We start from the raw sequence: 6,000 nt of genomic DNA on the forward strand, positions 1-6,000 counted from the left end.
TTCGTAGAAGGAATTGGGTAGTGTTCCTTCTGTTTCTATTTTGTGGAATAATTTGAAGAGTATTGGTGTTAACTTTTCTTTGAAGGTCTGATAGAATTCTGCACTGAAACCATCTGGTCCTGTGCTTTTTTTGGTTGGAAGACTTTCTATGACTCTTTCTATTTCTTTAGGCATTATGGGACTGTTTAGATGATCTATTTGGTCCTGATTTAATTTTGGTATTTGGTATCTGTCAAGGAAATTGTCCATTTCCTCCTGATTCTCTAGTTGTGTTAAGTACAGGCTCTTGTAGTAGGATCTGATGATTTTTTGGATTTCCTCAGTTTCCGTTGTTATATCTCCCCTTTCAGTTCTAAGCTTGTTATTTTGGATACTTTCTCTGTGCCCTTTGGTCAGTCTGGCTAAGGGTTTATCTATCTTGTTGATTTTCTCAAAGAACCAGATCCTGGTTTTGTTGATTCTTTGTATGGTTCTCTTTGTTCCTACTTGATTGATTTCAGCCCTGAGTTTGATGATTTCCTGCCTTCTACTTCTCCTGGGTGAAATAGCTTCTTTTTGTTCCAGGGCTTTCAGGTGTGTCATGAAGCTGGTAGTGTACGCTCTCTCCATTTTCTTTTTGGAGGCACTCAGGGCTATGAGTTTTCCTCTTAGCACTGCTTTCATTGTGTCCCATAGATTTGGGTATGTTGTATCTTCATTTTCATTGTGTTCTAAAAAGTCTTTAATTTCTTTCTTTATTTCTTCCTTGACCAAGGTATCATTGAGTAGAATGTTGTTCAGTTTCTATGTGTATGTGGGTTTTCTGTTGTTTTTGTTGCTATTGAAGACCACTTTTACTCCATAGCGATCTGATAGGAGGCATGGGATTAGTTCGATCTTCTTATATTTGTTGAGGTCTGTCTTGTGACCAATTATATGGTAGATTTTGGAGAAGGTATCATGAGGTGCTGAGAAAAAGGTATATTCTTTTGCTTTAGGATAGAATGTTATATATATATATATATATATATATATATATATATATATATGTTAAATCTAATTGGTCCAAAGCTTCAATTAGTTTCATTGTGTCCCTATTTAGTTTCTGTTTTCCTGATCAGACCATTGAGGAAAGTGCAGTGTTGAAGTCACCCACAATTATTGTGTTAGGTGCAATGTGTGCTTTGAGCTTTAATAAAGTTTCTTTTATGAATGAGGGTGCCCTTGCATTTGGAGCATAGATGTTCAGGATTGAGAGTTCTTCTTGTTATATTTTTCCTTTGACCAGCAAGAAGTGTCCCTCAGAGTCTCTTTTGATGACTTTGGGTTGAAAGTCAATTTTATCTGATATTAAAATGGATACTCCAGCTCGTTTCCTGAGACCATTTGCTTGTAAAATTGTCTTCCAGCCTTTTACTCTGAGGTAGTTTTTGTCTTTGACCCTGAGGTGTGTTTCCTGTAAGCAGCAAAATGTAGGGTCCTGTTTATGTATCAAGTCGGTTAGTCTATGTCTTTTTATTGGGGCATTGAGTCCATTGATGTTAAGAGATATGAAGGAATAGTGATTGTTACTTCCTGTCATTTTTGACGTTATTTTTTAAATTTGATTGGTTAACTTCTTTTGGGTTTGATGAAAGCTTACTATCTTGCTTTTTCCAGGGTCAAGTTTCCCTCCTTGTATTGGTGTTTTCCTCCTATTATCCTTTGTAGGGATGGGTTTGTGGATAGATATTGGGTAAACTGGTTTTGTCATGGAATATCTTAGTTTCTCCATCTACGCTGATTGAGAGTTTTGCTGGGTATAGTAGTCTTGGCTGGCATTTGTGTTCTCTTAGAGTCTGCATGCAATCTGCCCAGAATCTTCTTGTCTTCATAGTCTCAGGTGAAAAGTCTGCTGTGATTCTGATAGGTCTTCCTTTATATGTTACTTGGCCTTTTTCTCTTACTGCCTTTAATATTCTTTCTTTGTTTAGAACATTTGGTGTTTTGAGTATTATGTGATGGGAGGTATTTCTGTTCTGGTCCAGTCTGTTTGGAGTTCTGTAGTCTTCTTGTATATTCGTGGGCATCTCTCTCTTTAGGTTAGGGAAGTTTTCTTCCATAATTTTGTTGAAGATATTTGCTGGCCCTTTAAGTTGTAAATCTTCACTCTCATCTATGCCTATAATCCTTAGGTTTGGTCTTCTCATTGTGTCCTGGATTTCCTGGATATTTTGGGTTACAAGATTTTTGCATTTTGCATTTTCTTTATCTGTTGAGTCCATGGTTTCTATGTTATCTTCAGCATCTGAGATTCTTTCTTCCATATCTTGTATTCTGTTGTTGATATTTGCATCTATGTGCCCTGATTTCTTCCCAAGGCTTTCTATCTCCAAAGTTGTCTCCCTTTGAGTTTTTTTAGTTGTTTCTACTTCTGATTTTAGATCCTGGATGGTTTTGCTTAGCTCCTTCACTTGCTTGTTTGTGCTTTCCTGTAATTCTTTAAGAGATTTTTGTGTTTCCTCTTTCATGACCTCAGCCTGTTGACTAAAGTTCTCCTGTATTTCTTTAAGTGTTTTTTGCGTTTCCTCCTTATTGACTTTTGTATTCTCCTGAATTTCTTTCAATGATTTTTGTGTTTCCCTTGCAAGGGCTTCTAACTTTTGATCCATTTTCTCTTGAATTTCTTTAAGTATGTCCTTCATGTGTTCCTGTACCAGCATCATGACCAGTGATTTTAAATCCAAATCTTGTTTTTCTGGTGTGATGGGGTATCCAGGACTTGCTTTTAAAGGAGAATTGGTGTCAGATGCTGCCATATTGTCTTGATTTCTGTTCGTGACGTTCCTGCGCTTGCCTTTTGGCATCTATTTCTCACTGATGTTAGTTGGTCTTGTCAATGCTTGACTCACCAGTGCAAGCTGCCTCTTTCCAGGTGGCCTCTGGTGCACAGCTTACCTCCTGCACTGTCTGGAGACAGGGTGCTATTGCCCAGGCTGTTCAGATCCTGAAGCAGACACCTGAAGGCTCCAGGTGGGGCCTCCTGGATTCACCAGAGCACACTGACTCCTCCCAGCCAGCCTCCAGGAAGCCCCTCTTGCCTCTTGCAGGTCCTGGAGATGTGGTGTTGCTGCCCAGGCTGATCTGTATCAGGAAGCGAAAAGATCTGAGGGCTCCGGCCAGAGGCATCAGGACTGGAACCTAAGCTCCGTGCCACTGGAGCAAGCTGTGCGTACCCAGTCTGCCTCAGGGTGCACACCAGGTCTCCCGCACTTCCTGGAGACCAAGTGCTGTCTCCCAGGCTGTTCAAATCTGGAAGCAGAAACCTGAAGGCTCCTGCTGGGGCCCCGCTGGATTCACCAGAGCACACTGCCTCCTCCTGCTTTCTTATAAAACCCAGACCAACTAACCCCAGGAGTGCGGTGGGGAGCCACCCACAAAAGGCTGAGCTCAACTCTGACAATCAATTTTTAAAAATATTCTCTATAAGCTTGTTGCCTGCAGCCTGATTTTATGGGAGCATTTTCTCAATTGAGGTTTCTCCCACATGGATGACTATAACTTGTGTCAAGTTAACCTGCAAACTTTAACACAAAGGAGTCACAGCCAACAACCAAAGTATGCCAGCATGCTTCTCTATATGCTTGTTTCTAGCCAGAGACCTCTGAGTGAAGCCCTGGGTGCTTTCTTCCACAGAAGTGATTTCCCGCATGCTTTCCCCATTGCAATGAAACCCATGAGTCCAAATGAGTTTTTTTTTTTCATTAAGTTGCCTCTGCTTGTTATTCTGCGACAGTTATGGGAAACATAATTAATGTATAATATAAATGGAACAGTGATGATCAAGTATGTAAGATGTGGGGAGACAGCACATGGAGTTTCTCTTAAGTGTTGTTTAAGATGCTATGTAATTATTTGTGTTTTTAAAGCTGAAACCAGTGCAATGAAAAGTGCAAAAATTAAAATATGCGTCTTAGACATCTATAGAGTACCTGGAAAGAAATATTAAGACACAGAGCTTCTTGGCATTAGGAAGTAGGAGCATCATGATCTCATGCAATTGCCACATGTTCCTGGTGCAGATATGAAATTATAGAAGTTGTGGACTGGGCTACTTGGCACACCTATGTGTCCTTAACATAGGGTGGGCCTCTGGCCAATGCAAGGCAGCTTTGTAGGCTGCCAAGAAGTATTCCTCTACTCCCATTAATCCCATTAAGATCAAGCCAATGACTTTAATTTGGATTCCTGATTGAACTATAAACTGTGTTCCATCTGCTTGGTCTTCTGAGCAACAGATAGGCCAACAGTTCTTGGAAAGGATTTTGTGTAAATTATAAAACTGAGGAAATGGAAATCTGGAAGATACTAACATCAAAGCGCTGGCCATTAGGAGAGTCACCTTCAGCATGAATGTGAGAGGTAGTCTTACTGATGGGTTCATCTCTCCAACTTCAATTCAGCCTTTGTGGAGAGCACAGGAATGTATTAATTGTAATGATGACCTTTCTGTGCAACTCCATGTTAGGTAGACTCCAGATTGTCCTTGTTTAAGAAGCATTCCTGATACAGGAAGTAGAGGAAGTTCTGCAGCAAGAGAACAGGTGTTCCCACATCTTAGTTTCTACTTTGTCTAAATTTAAGCAGATGTATCATTCATTAAAAAAAAAATAAGCTCCGGTTTTGGAAGAACTTTTACTAACAGTTTCACAGCAGTGGTTTCAGCTGCCCACAGCTGAAAGGACTCCGCTTTTGCCTGGTAATGTGATTCACTGTCAGAATAGTCCAAACAAGAGCATATATCGCCAATGTGGTTCTTTAGACCACTTAGGGTATAAAATAAAAGAGGACAATGTGAGGCTTCAAAGAAATGCGATTCTTGGGAACAGATATTGGGACATTTCTTTCCCAAAGGATATTGAAGACAGAAGTAATGTAATGGTTATTCTGTGGAAAAAAAAATAGATGGAAAATGATATTCTAAGTTGCATGCTGTAATATACTCCCAAGATAGGTCAGACAGAACCTAGCTTAGCAGGTAATTTGGCTTATTCAAATTTTGTAAAATTCGTGTCTTTTTCTTGTTCTGTTCTAGATTTTACTAAAGGTCTGAGCCCGGGTCACAACACTGATGGGTGTTGTCAATTATTTTATGTGAGGAGACTTTCAAAACACCCTCCTCATCTAGTCACTTAAGTCTCCTCTATGTTCATTAATCTTTTTCAATACAACATTTCCAGAAATGAAGAATCTGCCATTTAACTCATTGTCTAGTATTTAGAGGTTTCAGTAACTCTTCACTGGTTGTGGAATGAGACAAAAACACTTAGCAGAGCAACCAGCACACATCATACTCATCTTGTACAAATGACATTGTTGTTATGTAATTCATAGGACATATAATTAATTAATACAAATTATACATTCAATGTATATTTAAAACTATATTAACATCACATAAAGCATTACTATCATCCATTTTTCGCTCTTTTTTTCCCTGATAGAAATTCTATGCACATAAAAGCCATCATTCATTGTCCCTTATTTCAGCCTATGCCCCTGACTTCTGCTAGTCAGTTTATACAAATAGATTCCAAGAGAACTTAGTCTTACAATGACAAAGTTTCCTGCTAAAAACAAAAAATTTTAGATGATATCAAAGTAATATTTTTTTTCTTTCTTGCCTTCTTACTTTTCATTGGTTACATTTAGGTAACATTTTGTGGTAAGTTTGGATAGAGATACCTGAGGAAGCTATTGATTTTGGCTCTTTGATCTCTTATTTGTTCTGTGATTTGGATGATACTGTGCAATCTATGTGGTTGGCAATGCCCAATGTCTGATGTCCTACTCATATCTTTAGATGGGTTGACTTGTAAACTTGCCCCTGGTAGTCACAAATTGCATATTGATAAATGTTAGAGTCTAAGCCTTTTCACTTCACTCCTTTAGATGCAAGGGCCTGTGTACCAGGCTTACAGACTCAGTGGTCCATTAGGAAATGCTGGAATTATTTTCTTCCTGCAAACCCATGCATCATGG

The sequence above is a fragment of the Apodemus sylvaticus genome, chromosome 21 (genome assembly GCF_947179515.1).
Source record: "Apodemus sylvaticus chromosome 21, mApoSyl1.1, whole genome shotgun sequence".
Classification (NCBI taxonomy): Eukaryota; Metazoa; Chordata; class Mammalia; order Rodentia; family Muridae; genus Apodemus; species Apodemus sylvaticus.